Below are 21,236 nucleotides of genomic sequence, written 5' to 3'. Positions count from 1 at the left end.
AATTTACGTATGCTTGCTTTGACCAATTGAGATTTTTGGCATATGTTCGATTGAATGAATTTTTATGAACTATCGAACACATTTGAATCGACTCCTTTGAGTTTCTTTTTATTGGTTGTGGTAAGAATTTTTCAGTTTGTGTGACATCTTCCATCCCATTTGACCGAGGAAAACCATGCATGAGTCAAAGTTCTCCCATGGATAAACAGCACGACTTGAGGACAAGCCGCCTAAAAGAGGGGGGAATGATACGATCGCGACTGGAGTGCATCAAGTTCGAGCAAGGACTCAATGGTGCTGCCTCAAGGACCAATTACGCGAGCTCGAGCTAAGCAATTCAAGGAGGCCATTTCGCCTTAGTTAATCAAGTGTGGGCGAGGCTTTGGTTGGAGAAATAGATCGAGTTGGGACCAGCTTAATAAAGTGTCCTTGCAACATTTTGCAAACTAATTTCAGCTCAATTTCCGCTCCTTGAACCCGTTCCAACTAAATTGAACTTTTATTTATTTCTTTTAGCTTTGCATTTAGTTTGCATTTTAATACTTGCATTTAAGCCTTTTAGTTTAATAAATGAGTTGCTGGTCATTAATACAACTCATCTTAGTTTAATTAAATGAGTTTATTTGATGAATTTAATTTAATGAGTTGCTTCTTTAATTAATCTAGTTACTAGGTTAATTTATTGGTGCATGAGTTAAAGTTCATTAAATACTTCTTTTAATTAACTAGTTGTTGGAATAAATGATGCATAAGTGTGTGTTCATTTATTTACGTAGTTGTTAATTTGTTTAAAGCTTAATAATTGAATAAATGTGACGGTTACATATGTTTTAATTGCAGGTGACTTTTCAATTCACAAAGGCTGTTATGCATTCAATAAAGGAGACTTTTCAAGTTATTTTGGTTACAAAAGAGGGGGCTGTTATAAAGGAAGCATTAAGCATCATTAAAAGAGAGTTTAAAGGAGCATTTCATGTCCTTTAAAATCTGGTAGCAGCTTGTTCAAATACCCCAATGTTTTTTTGCTACTTAATGGACAATTTATGCATTGCAAATTTCATTAAAGTGGCTGGAGTCTATTCAACTAGCCAAAGGGAAAATCAAGAGTCATTTTTCAAGCCTTTAAGGACATTAATTCAGCTAGTTGAAGAGAGGAGTTATTGACTCTAGAATTTCAAAAGTCTTTAATTTATAATTAGCCCTTTAATAGCACTTTACTATGTGACCATTCGGCTAGCTCATTTTAGCCTTATAAATTCTTGTAACCAAGCCTTTTGGAAGAATAGTTTTTGGAATATTTTTGTTAATGATATTCTGCCAAATTTGTAAGGCAAACTTTTCTCTGTTTTCGTTCAAAGATTTGTTGGCTACCTAGTGTTCTAGTTGTATCATCCATTTTCTTTGTTGAAAACCGAACTTATCACTACTCGTAGTGTGGCGTTCAAACATACCAAGGTTCCTACTTTGCCAAGTAGCGGGTCGAGGTTCTCATATTCTCCATCCGACCACCTTGAAAACTTATAAACATTTGGGTCAATATTTTCTAATATTGGTTCGTGTTTGTTTTTGAGATCATTTTCATTTCCATTCCATTCCATCTTTTCGTTTCATTATAACCAAACCTACAAAAACTTTATACGCATAAACCCATCTACATAAACTTCATACCCATAAACCCATCTTTGAATCCTTTTACATAGCTTCCGCCATTATTTACGTTAAAACATCCTTTTGAACAAATCGAACGCTACTTCTTCGTAGACGATCGGGCAAACTCACATACGACTCGACTCACCCTGAGGCGGATCGTATCAAAGGTGAAATTCAATGATTTGGGTTTCAATTTTGATTCATTTACTAATCACCTTGTTTGGCCACATCTGAAATTTTCGTTCCATTCTGAGAAGGTAAGATCGACTTATGCTTTGGGACTTGAATCAACTTTCAACGATGATTTATTTTTTTCTTTTCAGTCCATAACTCCTATTGAAAACTAACCTTTTACATTTTTGTGAATGTAAACCTTTAAAAAGCACAAGCTGTCATGGTGCTTCGTCACCAACCCAAGTTGATCGAGGTAAAAGCTTTGTTTTACATTATCTGCCCGAAGAGAGAAGATTTATCTTGTTTGAAAAAGGTAAAACCGATCCTAAATTTTCTTCTCTTCAAGATCGACAAGGTAAAGTTTATGAAAATTTTCAAATACCTTTACTCTATTCGAATGTTGTTGAAAATCTTTTTGATGGTTTGATGTTTGGAAATTATTTGTACCTTGTTGTGATTGATTGTTGTCTTTGGCCTAGTAGTGATCCGTTTGTGTTGGAAAGTGATTACACAAATCATGTTGTTAATAAGCTTAAAGAGTGATTTAGTTTCCAATTGGCCATGGTACACTTTATGTGTACATTCCCATGAATTGTTATTTTTGAATAAACATATTGAAATGTTTTGGATGAGGAATAATGTGTTTAAGTGCTCGCTATCGCTCACAACCAATTATACCTTGATCCAACTTAGTCTTCATGTTTGCAACGTTGGTCTAGCGAAACTCTTTGATAAATTTACGTATGCTTGCTTTAACCAATTGAGATTTTTGGCATATGTTCGATTGAATGACTTTTTTATGAACTATCGAACACATTTGAATCGACTCCTTTGAGTTTCTTTTTATTGGTCGTGGTAAGAATTTTTCGTGTTTGTGTGACATCTTCCATCCCATTTGACCGAGGAAAACCATGCATGAGTCAAAGTTCTCCCATGGACAAACGGCTCGACTTGAGGACAAGTCGCCTAAAAGAGGGGGGGAATGATACGATTGCGACCTGGAGTGCATCAAGTTCGAGCAAGGACTCAATGGTGCTGCCTCAAGGACCAATTACGCGAGCTCGAGCTAAGCAATTCAAGGAGGCCATTTCGCCTTAGTTAATCAAGTGTGGGCGAGGCTTTGGTTGGAGAAATAGATCGAGTTGGGACCAGCTTAATAAAGTGTCCTTGCAACATTTTGCAAACTAATTTCAGCTCAATTTCCGCTCCTTGAACCCGTTCAACTAAATTGAACTTTTATTTATTTCTTTTAGCTTTGCATTTAGTTTGCATTTTAATACTTGCATTTAATCCTTTTAGTTTAATAAATGAGTTGCTGGTCATTAATACAACTCATCTTAGTTTAATTAAATGAGTTTATTTGATGAATTTAATTTAATGAGTTGCTTCTTTAATTAATCTAGTTACTAGGTTAATTTATTGGTGCATGAGTTAAAGTTCATTAAATACTTCTTTTAATTAACTAGTTGTTGGAATAAATGATGCATAAGTGTGTGTTCATTTATTTACGTAGTTGTTAATTTGTTTAAAGCTTAATAATTGAATAAATGTGACGGTTACATATGTTTTAATTGCAGGTGACTTTTCAATTCACAAAGGCTGTTATGCATTCAATAAAGGAGACTTTTCAAGTTATTTTGGTTACAAAAGAGGGGGCTGTTATAAAGGAAGCATTAAGCATCATTAAAAGAGAGTTTAAAGGAGCATTTCATGTCCTTTAAAATCTGGTAGCAGCTTGTTCAAATACCCCAATGTTTTTTTTGCTACTTAATGGACAATTTATGCATTGCAAATTTCATTAAAGTGGCAGGAGTCTATTCAACTAGCCAAAGGGAAAATCAAGAGTCATTTTTCAAGCCTTTAAGGACATTAATTCAGCTAGTTGAAGAGAGGAGTTATTGACTCTAGAATTTCAAAAGTCTTTAATTTATAATTAGCCCTTTAATAGCACTTTACTATGTGACCATTTGGCTAGCTCATTTTAGCCTTATAAATTCTTGTAACCAAGCCTTTTGGAAGAATAGTTTTTGGAATATTTTTGTTAATGATATTCTGCCAAATTTGTAAGGCAAACTTTTCTCTGTTGCTCAACGATTTGTTGGCTACCTAGTGTTCTAGTTGTATCATCCATTTTCTTTGTTGAAAACCGAACTTATCACTACTCGTAGTGTGGCATTCAAACATACCAAGGTTCCTACTTTGCTAAGTAGCGGGTCGAGGTTCTCATATTCTCCATCCGACCACCTTGAAAACTTATAAACATTTGGGTCAATATTTTCTAATATTGGTTCGTGTTTGTTTTTGAGATCATTTTCATTTCCATTCCATTCCATCTTTTCATTTCATTATAACCAAACCTACAAAAACTTTATACGCATAAACCCATCTACATAAACTTCATATCCATCAACCCATCTTTGAATCCTTTTACATAGCTTCCGCCATTATTTACGTTAAAACATCCTTTTGAACAAATCGAACGCTACTTCTTCGTAGACGATCGGGCAAACTCACATATGACTCGACTCACCCTGAGGCGGATCGTATCAAAGGTGAAATTCAATGATTTGGGTTTCAATTTTGATTCATTTACTAATCACCTTGTTTGGCCACATCTGAAATTTTCGTTCCATTCTGAGAAGGTAAGATCGACTTATGCTTTGGGACTTGAATCAAATTTCAACGATGATTTATTTTTTTCTTTTCAGTCCATAACTCCTATTGAAAACTAACCTTTTACATTTTTGTGAATGTAAACCTTTAAAAAGCACAAGTCGTCATGGTGCTTCGTCACCAACCCAAGTTGATCGAGGTAAAAGCTTTGTTTTACATTATCTCGCTCAAGAGAGAAGATTTATCTTGTTTGAAAAAGGTAAAACCGATCCTAAATTTTCTTCTCTTCAAGATCGACAAGGTAAAGTTTATGAAAATTTTCAAATACCTTTACTCTATTCAATGTTGTTGAAAATCTTTTGATGGTTTGATGTTTGGAAATTGTTTGTACCTTGTTGTGATTGATTGTTGTCTTTGGCCTAGTAGTGATCCGCTTTGTGTTGGAAAGTGATTACACAAATCATGTTATTAATAAGCTTAAAGAGTGATTTAGTTTCAATTGGCCATGGTACACTTTATGCGTACATTCCCATGAATTGTTATTTTTGAATAAACATATTGAAATGTTTTGGATGAGGAATAATGTGTTTAAGTGCCTGCTATCGTTCACAACCAATTATACCTTGATCCAACTTAGTCTTCATGTTTGCAACGTTGGTCTAGCGAAACTCTTTGATAAATTTACGTATGCTTGCTTTAACCAATTGAGATTTTTGGCATATGTTCGATTGAATGACTTTTTTATGAACTATCGAACACATTTGAATCTGACTCCTTTGAGTTTCTTTTTATTGGCTATGGTAACAATTTTTCAGGTTTGTGTGACATCTTCCATCCCATTTGACCGAGGAAAACCATGCATGAGTCAAAGTTCTCCCATGGACAAACGGCTCGACTTGAGGACAAGTCGCCTAAAAGAGGGGGGAATGATACGATTGCGACCTGGAGTGCATCAAGTTCGAGCAAGGACTCAATGGTGCTGCCTCAAGGACCAATTACGCGAGCTCGAGCTAAGCAATTCAAGGAGGCCATTTCGGCCTTAGTTAATCAAGTGTGGGGCGAGGCTTTGGTTGGAGAAATAGATCGAGTTGGGACCAGCTTAATAAAGTGTCCTTGCAACATTTTGCAAACTAATTTCAGCTCAATTTCCGCTCCTTGAACCTGTTCCAACTAAATTGAACTTTTATTTATTTCTTTTAGCTTTGCATTTAGTTTGCATTTTAATACTTGCATTTAAGCCTCTTAGTTTAATAAATGAGTTGCTGGTCATTAATACAACTCATCTTAGTTTAATTAAATGAGTTTATTTAATGAATTTAATTTAATGAGTTGCTTCTTTAATTAATCTAGTTACTAGGTTAATTTATTGGTGCATGAGTTAAAGTTCATTAAATACTTCTTTTAATTAACTAGTTGTTGGAATAAATGATGCATAAGTGTGTGTTCATTTATTTACGTAGTTGTTAATTTGTTTAAAGTTTAATAATTGAATAAATGTGACGGTTACATATGTTTTAATTGCAGGTGACTTTTCAATTCACAAAGGCTGTTATGCATTCAATAAAGGAGATTTTTCAAGTTATTTTGGTTACAAAAGAGGGGGCTGTTATAAAGTTAGCATTAAGCATCATTAAAAGAGAGTTTAAAGGAGCATTTCATGTCCTTTAAAATCTGGTAGCAGCTTGTTCAAATACCCCAACGTTTTTTTTTGCTACTTAATGGACAATTTATGCATTGCAAATTTCATTAAAGTGGCTGGAGTCTATTCAACTAGCCAAAGGGAAAATCAAGAGTCATTTTTCAAGCCTTTAAGGACATTAATTCAGCTAGTTAAAGAGAGGAGTTATTGACTCTAGAATTTCAAAAGTCTGAGATTTATAATTAGCCCTTTAATAGCACTTTACTATGTGACCATTCGGCTAGCTCATTTTAGCCTTATAAATTCTTGTAACCAAGCCTTTTGGAGACACTACTTTTTGAACATTTTTGAATGATATTCTGCCAAATTTGTGAGGCAAACTTTTCTATTTTCGCTCAAAGATTTGTTGGCTACCTAGTGTTCTAGTTGTGTCATCCATTTTCTTTGTTGAAAATCGAACTTATCACTACTCGTAGTGTCGCGCTCAAACATACCAAGGTTCCTACTTTGCTAAGTAGCGGTCGAGGTTCTCATATTCTCCATTCGACCACCTTGAAAACTTATAAACATTTGGGTCAATATTTTCTAATATTAGTTGGTTCTTTTCGAGATCATTTTCATTTTCATTCCAATCCATCTTTTCGCTTCATTATAACCAAACCTACAAAAACTTTGTTAAAACATCCTTTGAACAAATCTAACGCTACTTCTTCATAGACGATCGGCAAACTCACATACGACTCGACTCACCCCGAGGCGGATCGTATCATTTGGTATCGAGCTACAAAACAAGGAGTACGAGCATTCAAAATTACTCCAAGAATAGTCTGACTCATCAAGTAAGTTTCAAAAAAATCAAAAAAATTCAAATTAAAAAAATTGAAAAAAAACAAAATCTGAAAATTTGAACATAGTTTTACTCCTTCTCCATTTTTCAATCTCAAACTTTTACCCTCTCATCCACTTCCATCCTTGACCTTTTCGCCACACTATACCCAAATTAATTTATTTCTTGTAAGCCTACCCAGCTTTAAATCACATCATCCTTTGTTACCCATTTGAAACCGACCACCTAGACTAAGGTTAAGCCTTGGCTAATCTACTTACGAAATCACGAGAAAGGTAAAGAAAGATAAAAGGCACGAGAGTTGTAAGCGCAAATAGAGTGGAGATAAAAGCTTATTCTCGAGCATAAAACACGAGTGTGAGTTCCAATAAAATTTTCTTGTGAGTGACTAGTGAGGTTTTGTTGTGAGGTTCTTTACTAAACTCAATGTCACAAGAATCGATCCTAACATGGAAGATCATCCTCAGACGACAACCTGCTCGCAATGTCCCAGATTTGAACATGCAAGCATTATTACGAGAGATGGAAAGACTTTAGATAGAAGATTAAATCCCTTTGAAGATCGCCTATTCCAAGTCGAAGCAAGAGAGCAACGCGAAGAACTCCCGGTTGTCCGACCTAGACGGAGAGGCCAAACCAACAACGGAAAGACGAAGAGATCAAGATGATGTCAGAATGATCATAGTGATCTTGAAAGTGGTCAAGATTCGAATGCAAGTAATCACGGAGGGAACCACGACACCGAGATCGGAGACGTGAAGATGATGATCTTAAGAACATCAAACTTTCTATACCACCGCTCCAAGGTAGATCGATCCGGAGGCCTATCTTGAGTGGGAAAAGAAGATCGAGTTGGTGTTTGATTGTCATAACTATTCGAAAACAAAAGGTGAAGTTAGCAACGATTGAATTTTCGAATTATGCCATGATTTGGTGGGATCAACTAACTACTAGCCGAGACGAATGGAGAACAACCGATCTCTACATGGACCGAGATGAAGATGTCCCGAGGCGACGTTTTATCCCTTCTTACTACCACCGGGAGTTGCACCAAAAACTTCAAAATCTTACACAAGGGACCAAAAGCGTCGAAGACTACTACAAGGAGATGGAAATTGCAATGATTTGGGCAGATGTTCAAGAGGATTCAAGCAACGATGGCACGATTTTTGGTCGGATTAAACCGAGACATTGCATGAATGTCGCCGAGCTTCAACACTATCTTGAAGTGGTGGACATGGTTCATATGGCTATCAAGGTAGAAAAGCAACTTAAGCATAAAGGCTCAAATCGAGGTTTTTCCACTTCTAACACATCCAAGTGGGGCCAAAGTTCAAGTAGAGGTTTTCAACATCTCAAGGAAAGGATTCTATGGCACTTTCAAATCAAACAAGCCTAATATCGAAACAAACAAAGGTAAGGCACCGAGGTTTCTATCAATCGTAATCGTGACGTTAAATGTTTCAAATGTTCAGGAAGGGGACACATAGCCATCAAGGCCCAAATTGAAGAACTATGGTGATTCGTGCCGATGGTGAAATTGAGACGGAGGATGAAGAAGAAAAGGAGTCTGAATCGGTTTCTGAAACTGAGGAGGACTTAGAACAACCTGTGGAAGGTGAACTACTCGTTGTCAAAAGGAGTCTTAGTCTCCAAGGCATGGATAATGAGCTACAACGGGAGAACATATTTCATACCCGATGCTTGGTTGGAGGAAAAGTCTGTTGTGTCATCATCGACGGTGGTAGTTGTACAAACGTAGCAAGTACGATGATGGTTGAAAAACTCAGTTTGCCAACTACTAAGCATCCGAGTCCCTACAAACTTCAAAGGGCTTAATGACGGTGGAGAACTTAAAGTGACCAAGCAAGTACTAGTTTTTTCACCATTGGAAAGTACTGGACGAAGTGTTATGTGACATTGTTCCAATGCATGCGGCCATCTACTCCTTGGACGTCCGTGGCGCTTTGATCGGCGAAAAGCTACACGACGTGATACGATCCACCTCGGATGAGTCGAGTCGTATTAGTGTGCCCGATCGTCAACAAGAAGTTACGTTAGGTTTAATTGAAAAGGTCGATGAAGGAAAGAAGGGTATTGGTTTTGGGTTCGGATTAGAATAGGTAAGAAGAGTTTGAAAATTCGGGTTTGGAGTCCAAATAGGTATGGATGAAGGAATTGGTTCAATTAGGTAAATGGAGAATGGGGTTGAACAAAAGTGCAAACAAGAACCAATACCGATTTGGTATCGACCGTTGTTTATAAGCTCTTTTAGTTCGGTTTGAATTGGTAAAGGAAAACCTCGACCCACTATCTAACAAGATAGGAACCTCGGTATGTTTGAACGCCACACTACGAGTAGTGATAAGTTCGGTTTCGACAAAGAGCAACTACGACACACACTAGAACGCTAGGAAGCCAATCGAATCTTTGAACGAAATTTGAGAAAAGTTTTGCCTAACAAATTTGGAAGCATAACATTAACAAAAGTCCAAAAGTTCTTTACAAAGTAACACAAGCCACAATTTATAGTGAATGCAAGGGATAGCCGAATAGGCTCTTGAGGTAGCTAAATGGTTTCTGAAAATTCCAGAATTTTTGATGAAGCTTCCTTGAAGTTTCTTGTGCATGGAGAACGGTAAGGGGCAGCTTCTAGATGCCTTGATTCAATAGAAAAATTGAATGAATTGTTTGGGAGCTGAAATGCCATCAATAGGTTCGGCCAAATGCTTGAATTTGGAATTAATACTGCTGCTTGATTCAGCCGAATGTTCATGTGATTAAGGAGCTGTCTAGAGCACTTCAATAGTCTTAGAATGTGAACAAACCGATTTGAACAGCCACACATGTGTGAACAAACAAAATCGAACAGCCCTTGGTGTGAAAGGAATAATCGGGTGGGTGTGAACAGCCTTAATTTGTCTTGGGCAGCCAATCGGTCTTCTTGAAGAGTTGTAAGGTTTGGCTGAATGGTCACTTAGGGAACACCAAAGATCAGCACACCAATTTTAAATCATCCATGCACCTATGCCGTCCAAGGGGTAATGTACCTACAACATTTAATTCAGCAAATTAAATCCCTTTTAGACACATTAAATTCGGCAACATAAATAAATCTTGCACCATAAATTAGGCTGGTCCTAATTAATTAAGTACTTAATTTAGAACATAATTAAAACATATCCAGATTATGACAAATTAATTATTAAAACAAATAACTAATAAAACTAACAGCAACTTAAATGATTTATTCTAGCATAATAAACGCAATAATGAAATGAGCTGAAACGAGCTCGTTGAGCTAAGTTAAGTTGAAGTTGAGCTGATTTGAGCTGATTTGAGCTTGAAGGAGTATGCATGGTTTGCTTGGCTTGCTGGTCCAAGAGCTTTCAAGAAGTCCAGCAACGGTTTCACCCCAAACTCTATCAACTAAGGTTGTTGTTGCGTCTTTGAATCTCTTTGCTCGAGCTTGGGTGATCAGTCCTACGGGCAATTCGAGAGGATCTTCATTGGCAGCCGACAACTCGGGAGGTGTGGTTGTATCACGACGAGTATACCAATCGGTATATTTTCAAGTTTATGGGAAAGAATGTTACATTGGCACCGTTAACTCCCAAACAAGTTTACGATGATCAATTGAAGTTGAAAGCATCCATCGAACAAATGAGAGAGAAAGAAAAGAAGATTGTAAAAAATAAAAGAGGAAAAAATCGAAAAAGAAAACAAAAGAGAGTGAAAAGAAAATCAAGAAAGAAAAGAAAAAAGAGAAGGAAATTGAAAAATGAGTGTCTTTGCAAAAGTTAGTGATATTCAAAAGCGTTAGTAATGAATCATCCCGCTCTTGTACTCATGTACAAAGAAACCTTGTTTTCTACTAACGAATTACCCGACACTCTACCTTCTTCTGCTTTTGTCTTTGTTGCGTGATTTTAAAGATGTTTTCCGGAGGAAGTCCCAAATGGTTTACCACCACTTCGTGGAATTGGACATCAAATAGATTTTATACCGAGTCGCTATCCCAAACCGTCCCGCTTATCGAGCCAATCCAGAAGAGACTAAAGAATTGCAACGGCAAGTCAATGATCTGTTGCAAAAAGGTTACATTAGAGAGAGTCTTAGTCCTTGTGTTGTACCTGTTTTACTAGTACCGAAAAAAGATGGAACATGGCGAATGTGCGTAGATTGTCGAGCCGTAAATAAGGTCACCATCAAATACTGTCATCCAATTCCTCGCCTTGATAATATGCTTGATGAACTCAGTGGAGCTAAGGTATTTTCGAAAATTGACCTAAAAAGTGGCTACCACGAGCTTCAGATGCGAGAAGGTGATGAGTGGAAAACGACATTTAAGACCAAGCATGGGCTGTACGAATGGTTGGTCATGCCTTTTGGACTAACCAATGCCCCTAGCACATTTATGAGGCTAATGAATTACGTGTTAAGGTCTTTTATCGGTAAGTTTTGTGTTGTGTATTTTGACGACATATTGATATATAGCAAATCCATCGAAGATCATGTAAGGCATCTTAAATCTATTTTAGAAGTTTTACGAAAGAAACATTATATGCTAACCTTAAAAAGTGTTCTTTTCTGCTCGATAAAGTTGTCTTTTAGGCTTTGTGGTTAGCGCAGAAGGTCTCAAGTAGACCAAGAAAAGATCAAGGCCATTCAAGATTGAACAAGGCCAACTAGTATTACGCAAGTCCGGAGTTTTCATCGCCTAGCAAGTTTCTACCGACGATTTGTTCCTAATTTCAGCACCATTGTCGCTCCTCTTACTTAACGCCATTAAGAAGAACTCTACTTTCTTTTGAATGATGAGCAAGAAAAGTCGCTTGTCAAAATTAAGAATTTTCTTACTAACGCCTCCTTTACTTGCTCTTCCGATTTTTCAAGATTTTCGAGATTGAGTGTGATGCCTCGTGTTGGAATAGGTGCTGTTTTAACACAAGAAGGACGACTTGTGGCTTATTTTAGCGAAAAGATTAGTGGAGCTGTACTCAACTATCCTCAGATATGATAAAGAGATGTACGCTACCATACGAGCTTTTGAGACATGGCAACATTATTTATGGCCAAAGGAGTTTGTTATACACTCCGATCATGAAGCTTTAAAGCACATCAAAGGCCAGCACAAATTAAACCGACGTCATGCAAAATGGGTGGAGCTTGAATCATTTTCTTATGTTATAAAATACAAAAAGGTAAAGATAACATAGTGGCTGATACACTTTCGAGAAAGTATACTCTTTTGACATATTTGGACTCCAAAATTCTTGGTTTTGCTTTGATAAAAGACTCTTATGCTAACGATTCTGATTTTGGTGAGATCTTTGTAGCGCATTTGAGAATGGTGTGTTTGAAAACTTTTATAGGTATGAAGGCTTTCTTTTCAAAGAAAGTAAACTCGTGTTCCTTGCGGCTCTGTTCGAGATTTATTAGTCACGGCCCATAGTGGCGGACTTATGGGACACTTTGGAGTCAACAAGACGCTTGCAACACTTCAAGAACACTTCTATTGGCGCGAATGCTAAATATGTGGAACAAGTTTGCAAGAGGTGTATAGCTTGTAAAAGGCTAAATCAAAGGTTCAACCCCATGGTTTATATACGCCATTACCTATTCCCTCAAGCCCCGTGGGTTGATATCTCCATGGACTTTGTTCTTGGACTACCGCGCACAAAAACGGGAAGGATTCTATCTTTGTGGTTGTTGATCATTTTTCAAAAATGTCTCATTTTATTGCTTGCACTAAAACCGATGACGCTGTTCATGTTGCAAATTTGTTTTTCGAGACATTGTATGACTTCATGGTATTCCTCGTACTATTGTGTCGGATCGTGATGCAAAATTTTTGAGCCACTTTTGGAGGTCTTTGTGGGAAAATTAGGAACCAAATTATTATTCTCTACCACTACCACCCCTGCACCGATGGTCAAACGGAAGTCATCAATAGAGTATTGTCTACATTACTACGGGCCATCATCCGTAAAAATTTGAAGTCTTGGGAAGATTGCTTACCACATATCGAGTTTGCTTACAACCGCCTCCGCCCATTCTCCGCTACTTAAATATTCGCCTTTTGAATTGTATATGGTGTCAATCCATTGACACCTTTAGATTTATTACCTTTGCCTCATGATCGATCGTTCATGCAGATGCAAAGAAAAGGTTGATTTTGTCAAGGAATTACATCAAAAGGTACAAGCTAATATTGAGGCAAGAACCGAGTCTTACGTATGTAATGCTAACAAGGGACGAAAGCGAGTGGTCTTCAACCCGGAGAGTGGGTTTGGGTTCACATGCAAGGAGCGCTTCCAGCTCAACGAAAATCAAAATTATTACCTAGAGGAGACGGTCCTTTCCAAATTCTTGAGCGCATAAATGAAAACTCTTACAAACTCGATTTGGTTCGGTGAATTTAACGTTAGTGCAACTTTTAATGTGTCAGATTTAACCCCTTTTGATACAGATTTTGACTTGAGGACAAGTCATTTCAAAGAGGGGGGAATGATACGATCGCGACTTGGAGTGCATCAAGTTCGAGCAAGGACTCAATGGTGCTGCCTCAAGGACCAATTACGCGAGCTCGAGCTAAGCATTCAAGGAGGCCGCTTTGCCTTAGTTAATCAAGTGTGGGCGAGGCTTTGGTTAGAGAAATAGATCGAGTTGGGACCAGCTTAATAAAGTGTCCTTGCAACATTTTGCAAACTAATTTCAGCTCAATTTCTGCTCCTTGAACCTGTTCCAACTAAATTGAACTTTTATTTATTTCTTTTAGCTTTGCATTTATTTTGCTTTTTAATACTTGCATTTAAGCCTCTTAGTTTAATAAATGAGTTGCTGGTCATTAATACAACTCATCTTAGTTTAATAAATGAGTTGCTGGTCATTAATACAACTCATCTTAGTTTAATTAAATGAGTTTATTTAATGAATTTAATTTAATGAGTTGCTTCTTTAATTAATCTAGTTACTAGGTTAATTTATTGGTGCATGAGTTAAAGTTCATTAAATACTTCTTTTAATTAACTAGTTGTTGGAATAAATGATGCATAAGTGTGTGTTCATTTATTTACGTAGTTGTTAATTTGTTTAAAGTTTAATAATTGAATAAATGTGACGGTTACATATGTTTTAATTGCAGGTGACTTTTCAATTCACAAAGGCTGTTACGCTTCAATAAAGGAGACTTTTCAAGTTATTTTGGTTACAAAAGAGGGGGCTGTTATAAAGGAAGCATTAAGCATCATTAAAAGAGAGTTTAAAGGAGCATTTCATGTCCTTTAAAATCTGGTAGCAGCTTGTTCAAATACCCCAACGTTTTTTTTGCTACTTAATGGACAATTTATGCATTGCAAATTTCATTAAAGTGGATGGAGTCTATTCAACTAGCCAAAGGGAAAATCAAGAGTCATTTTTCAAGCCTTTAAGGACATTAATTCAGCTAGTTGAAGAGAGGAGTTATTGACTCTAGAATTTCAAAAGTCTTTAATTTATAATTAGCCCTTTAATAGCACTTTACTATGTGACCATTCGGCTAGCTCATTTTAGCCTTATAAAAATTCTTGTAACCAAGCCTTTTGGAAGAATAGTTTTTGGAATATTTTTGTTAATGATATTCGCCAAATTTGTAAGGCAAACTTTTCTCTGTTGCTGAAAGATTTGTTGGCTACCTAGTGTTCTAGTTGTATCATCCATTTTCTTTGTTGAAAATCGAGCTTATCACTACTCGTAGTGTGGCGTTCAAACATACCAAGGTTCCTACTTTGCTAAGTAGCGGGTCGAGGTTCTCATATTCTCCATCCGACCACCTTGAAAACTTATAAACATTTGGGTCAATATTTTCTACTATTGGTTCGTGTTTGTTTTTGAGATCATTTTCATTTCCGTTCCATTCCATCTTTTCGTTTCATTATAACCAAACCTATAAAAACTTTATACCCATAAACCCATCTACATAAACTTCATATCCATCAACCCATCTTTGAATCCTTTTACATAGCTTCCGCCATTATTTACGTTAAAACATCCTTTTGAACAAATCGAACGCTACTTCTTCGTAGACGATCGGGCAAACTCACATACGACTCGACTCACCCTGAGGCGGATCGTATCATTTGGTATCAGAGCTACAAAAACAAGGAGTACGAGCATTCAAAATTACTCTAGGAATAGTCTGTGACTCATGAAGTAATTTTTAAAAAAAAATGGAAAAAAAAATAAAATCTGAAAATGTGAACATAGTTTTACTCCTTCTCCGTTTTTCAATCCTGAAACTTTTACCCTCTCATCCACTTCCATCCTTGACCTTTTCGCCACACTATACCCGAATTAATTTCTTTCTTGTAAGCCTATCCAGCTTGTAAATCACATCATCCTTTGTTATTCATTTGAAACCGACCACCTAGACTAAGGTTAAGCCTTGGCTTAACTGCTTACGTAAATCACGAGAAAGGTAAAGAAAGGTAAAAGGCACGAGAGTTGTGAGCTTAATAGAGTGGAGATAAAAGCCTATTCTCGAGTAAAAACACGAGTGTGAGTGCCAATAAAATTTTCTTGTGAGTGACTAGTGAGGTTTTTGTTGTGAGGTTCTTTACTAAACTCAATGTCACAAGAATCGATCCTAACATGGAAGATCATCCTGCATTTACAACCTGTTCACAATGTCCCAGATTTGAACATGCAAGCATTATTACGAGAGATGGAAAGACTTTTAGATAGAAGATTAAAATCCCTTGAAGATCGCTCTATTCCAAGTCGAAGCAAGAAAGCAACGCGAAAGAACTCCCGGTTGTCCGACCAAGACGAAGAGAAGCCGATTTCAATTTTGAATCCTTCCGAGAAGACGTGCGAGATGAAAGATACACCTCTTCAAGAGCTCCAAAGAAAATAGCCATGGATAGATCTTTACGAAGGATTGTTCGTGAATCCTATGTAAATGATTTTTCTTCTTTGAACAAAATGATTTTTCTCCTAAATCTTTGTAACCTCTTGTAAAAAGCAAGCGAGAAAAGAAGAAGACGAAAAGCAAAAAGAGATCAAAAGAAAAGAGAGGCAAGAAAAGATTATGAGAGAAAATGAGAGAATCTTGAATGAAATCGAGAAAAGAAACAAAGAAATGAAAGAAAAGAAAAGAGATTGAGAGTGAAAAGAAAATGAGATTGAAAAGAGAATGAAAAGAGTTTGAGAGAGAGAAAGAATGTGAACAAGAAAAAGAATGGAAAAAGAAATTGAGATAAAAGAAACCAAGATTCGAAGAAATAGAATCGAGTGAAAACGATGTTAGTGAGCAAGCGAGGATTCTTTCTACTAACACTTCTGCCGATCTTTTGTGATCTTTCTTTTTAGGTTCCTAAAAGTCCGTGCGACCAAATCCAACTCCGATACCTTCAAAATGAGAGGCGTTTTCAGTTGTTTGAAAAAGGTAAGTTCGTGGACGACCGCCACCCATTGGAAATCAAAGGTAAGGAAGGTAAGGAATCTTTGTTTATCGAGTCAAGGCTGCCTGATTTAAAAATTACTCATAAAGGTTTTGATGGCATAACTTTTGAAAAATTTCCATCTTTTGATTTGGCTAATTGTTGTTCATATATTAATGTTAACGATGTCGATTCAAAAGATGCCATGAAGATTCCATTTTATGACATGTTTTATAACGACAATTCTGTTGATTCTGTTGGATTGGTTCATCCTGTGCAAATTGTGAATGTATGTGATAGTAGTTTTTCACGTTTTGATTTGTTTGATCATAAAAATTCTTTGAATTCATCTTTCTGTTTAAACGTGCCTATTCAAATGATTTGTGATGGATTTGAATTTTTGAAAGGTCGCATGATCACAACTTCTTTGCTCGATATATGCGTAAAAGTTTTTGCATGAAATAATTGATCTGCTTGACTTTGTTCTTCAAGATAAATATCTGAAATTTTGTGCGAGATTTCCATGCTTTGATCAAGGTGAAATTCAATGATTTGGGTTTCAATTTTGATTCATTTACTAATCACCTTGTTTGGCCACATCTAAAATTTTCGCTCCATTTGAGAAGGTAAGATCGACTTATGCTTTGGGACTTGAATCAAATTTCAACGATGATTTCCTATTTTTTCTTTTCGAGTCCATACTCTCCTATTGAAAACAAACCTTTGGGTCACATTTAATGTGAATGTAAACCTTTTCAAATTCCATCTTTTCGCATTATAACCAAACCTACAAAAACTTTATATTCATAAACCCAAGTTGATCGAGGTAAACCTAGCTTTGTTTTACATTATCATCCGTTCAAGAGAGAAGATTTATCTTGTTTGAAAAAGGTAAAACCGATCCTAAATTTTCTTCTCTTCAAGATCGACAAGGTAAAGTTTATGAAAATTTTCAAATACCTTTACTCTATTCGAATGTTGTTGAAAATCTTTTTGACGGTTTGATGTTTGGAAATTGTTTGTACCTTGTTGTGATTGATTGTTGTCTTTGGCCTAGTAGTGATCCGCTTGTGTTGGAAAGTGATTACACAAATCATGTTGTTAATAAGCGAAAAGAGTGATTTAGTTTCCAATTGGCCATGGTACACTTTATGTGTACATTCCCATGAATTGTTATTTTGAATAAACATATTGAAATGTTTTGGATGAGGAATAATGTGTTTAAGTGCCTGCTATCGTTCACAACCAATTATACCTTGATCCAACTTAGTCTTCATGTTTGCAACGTTGGTCTAGCAAAACTCTTTGATAAATTTACGTATGCTTGCTTTAACCAATTGAGATTTTTGGCATATGTTTGATTGAATGACTTTTTTATGAACTATCGAACACATTTGAATTTGACTCCTTTGAGTTTCTTTTTATTGGCTGTGGTAAGAATTTTTCATGTTTGTGTGACATCTTCCATCCCATTTGACCGAGGAAAACCATGCATGAGTCAAAGTTCTCCCATGGACAAACGGCTCGACTTGAGGACAAGTCGCCTAAAAGAGGGGGGGAATGATACGATTGCGACCTGGAGTGCATCAAGTTCGAGCAAGGACTCAATGGTGCTGCCTCAAGGACCAATTACGCGAGCTCGAGCTAAGCAATTCAAGGAGGCCATTTCGCCTTAGTTAATCAAGTGTGGGCGAGGCTTTGGTTGGAGAAATAGATCGAGTTGGGACCAGCTTAATAAAGTGTCCTTGCAACATTTTGCAAACTAATTTCAGCTCAATTTCCGCTCCTTGAACCTGTTCCAACTAAATTGAACTTTTATTTATTTCTTTTAGCTTTGCATTTAGTTTGCATTTTAATACTTGCATTTAAGCCTCTTAGTTTAATAAATGAGTTGCTGGTCATTAATACAACTCATCTTAGTTTAATTAAATGAGTTTATTTAATGAATTTAATTTAATGAGTTGCTTCTTTAATTAATCTAGTTACTAGGTTAATTTATTGGTGCATGAGTTAAAGTTCATTAAATACTTCTTTTAATTAACTAGTTGTTGGAATAAATGATGCATAAGTGTGTGTTCATTTATTTACGTAGTTGTTAATTTGTTTAAAGTTTAATAATTGAATAAATGTGACGGTTACATATGTTTTAATTGCAGGTGACTTTTCAATTCACAAAGGCTGTTATGCATTCAATAAAGGAGATTTTTCAAGTTATTTTGGTTACAAAAGAGGGGGCTGTTATAAAGTTAGCATTAAGCATCATTAAAAGAGAGTTTAAAGGAGCATTTCATGTCCTTTAAAATCTGGTAGCAGCTTGTTCAAATACCCCAACGTTTTTTTTTGCTACTTAATGGACAATTTATGCATTGCAAATTTCATTAAAGTGGCTGGAGTCTATTCAACTAGCCAAAGGGAAAATCAAGAGTCATTTTTCAAGCCTTTAAGGACATTAATTCAGCTAGTTAAAGAGAGGAGTTATTGACTCTAGAATTTCAAAAGTCTTTGATTTATAATTAGCCCTTTAATAGCACTTTACTATGTGACCATTCGGCTAGCTCATTTTAGCCTTATAAATTCTTGTAACCAAGCCTTTTGGAGACACTACTTTTTGAACATTTTTGAATGATATTCTGCCAAATTTGTGAGGCAAACTTTTCTCTATTTTCGTTGAAAGATTTGTTGGCTACCTAGTGTTCTAGTTGTGTCATCCATTTTCTTTGTTGAAAACTGAACTTATCACTACTCGTAGTGTCGCGTTCAAAGATACCAAGGTTCCTACTTTGCTAAGTAGCGGGTCGAGGTTCTCATATTCTCCATTCGACCACCTTGAAAACTTATAAACATTTGGGTCAATATTTTCTAATATTAGTTCGTGTCTGTTTTTGAGATCATTTTCATTTTCATTCCAATCCATCTTTTCGTTTCATTATAACCAAACCTACAAAAACTTTGTTAAAACATCCTTTTGAACAAATCTAACGCTACTTCTTCGTAGACGATCGGGCAAACTCACATACGACTCGACTCACCCTGAGGCGGATCGTATCATTTGGTATCAGAGCTACAAAAACAAGGAGTACGAGCATTCAAAATTACTCCAGGAATAGTCTGTGACTCATCAAGTAAGTTTCAAAAAAAATCAAAAAAAAAATTCAAATTAAAAAAAATTGAAAAAAAAAACAAAATCTGAAAATTTGAACATAGTTTTACTCCTTCTCCATTTTTCAATCCTGAAACTTTTACCCTCTCATCCACTTCCATCCTTGACCTTTTCGCCACACTATACCCAAATTAATTTATTTCTTGTAAGCCTACCCAGTTTTAAATCACATCATCCTTTGTTACCCATTTGAAACCGACCACCTAGACTAAGGTTAAGCCTTGGCGAATCTACTTACGAAATCACGAGAAAGGTAAAGAAAGATAAAAGGCACGAGAGTTGTAAGCGCAATAGAGTGGAGATAAAAGCTTATTCTTGAGCATAAAACACGAGTGTGAGTTCCAATAAAATTTTCTTGTGAGTGACTAGTGAGGTTTTTGTTGTGAGGTTCTTTACTAAACTCAATGTCACAAGAATCTGATCCTAACATGGAAGATCATCCTGTACGACAACCTGTTCGCAATGTCGCAGATTTGAACATGTAAGCATTATTACGAGAGATGGAAAGACTTTTAGATAGAAGATTAAATCCCCTTGAAGATCGTCTATTCCAAGTCGAAGTAAGAGAGCAACGCGAAAGAACTCCTGAAGTTGTCCGACCTAGACGGGAGAGGCCAAACCAACAACGGGAAAGACGAAGAGATCAAGATGATGCTGTAAATGATCATAGTGATCTTGAAAGTGGTCAAGATTCGAATGCAAGTAATCGCCGGAGGGAACCACGACACCGAGATCGGAGACGTGAAGATGATGATCTTAAGAACATCAAACTTTCTATACCACCGTTCCAAGGTAGATCAGATCCGGAGGCCTATCTTGAGTGGGAAAAGAAGATCGAGTTGGTGTTTGATTGTCATAACTATTCTGAAAACAAAAAGGTGAAGTTAGCAGCGATTGAATTTTCGAATTATGCCATGATTTGGTGGGATCAACTAACTACTAGCCGGAGACGTAATGGAGAACAACCGATCTCTACATGGACCGAGATGAAGGCAGTCCTGAGGCGACGTTTTATCCCTTCTTACTACCACCGGGAGTTGCACCAAAAACTTCAAAATCTTACACAAGGGACCAAAAGCGTCGAAGACTACTACAAGGAGATGGAAATTGCAATGATTCGGGCAGATGTTCAAGAGGATTCTGAAGCAACGATGGCACGATTTTTGGCCGGATTAAACCGAGACATTGCGAATGTCGTCGAGCTTCAACACTATCTTGAAGTGGTGGACATGGTTCATATGGCTATCAAGGTAGAAAAGCAACTTAAGCATAAAGGCTCAAATCGAGGTTTTTCCACTTCTAACACATCCAAGTGGGGCCAAAGTTCAAGTAGAGGTTTTTCAACATCTCAAGGAAAGGATTCTATGGCACTTTCGAAACCAAACAAGCCTAATATCGAAACAAACAAAGGTAAGGCACCCGAGGTTTCTATCAATCGTAATCGTGACGTTAAATGTTTCAAATGTCTAGGAAGGGGACACATAGCCAGTCAGTGCCCAAATTGAAGAACTATGGTGATTCGTGCCGATGGTGAAATTGAGACGGAGGATGAAGAAGAAAAGGAGTCTGAATTGGTTTCTGAAACTGAGGAGGACTTAGAACAACCTGTGGAAGGTGAACTACTCGTTGTCAAAAGGAGTCTTAGTCTCCAAGGCATGGATAATGAGCTACAACGGGAGAACATATTTCATACCCGATGCTTGGTTGGAGGAAAAGTCTGTTGTGTCATCA

The sequence above is a fragment of the Gossypium arboreum genome, chromosome 10, assembly GCF_025698485.1.
Source record: "Gossypium arboreum isolate Shixiya-1 chromosome 10, ASM2569848v2, whole genome shotgun sequence".
In the NCBI taxonomy this organism is placed as follows: Eukaryota; Viridiplantae; Streptophyta; class Magnoliopsida; order Malvales; family Malvaceae; genus Gossypium; species Gossypium arboreum.
The sequence above is the reverse complement of the archived record's forward strand: the minus strand, read 5'-3'. Positions refer to the sequence as shown.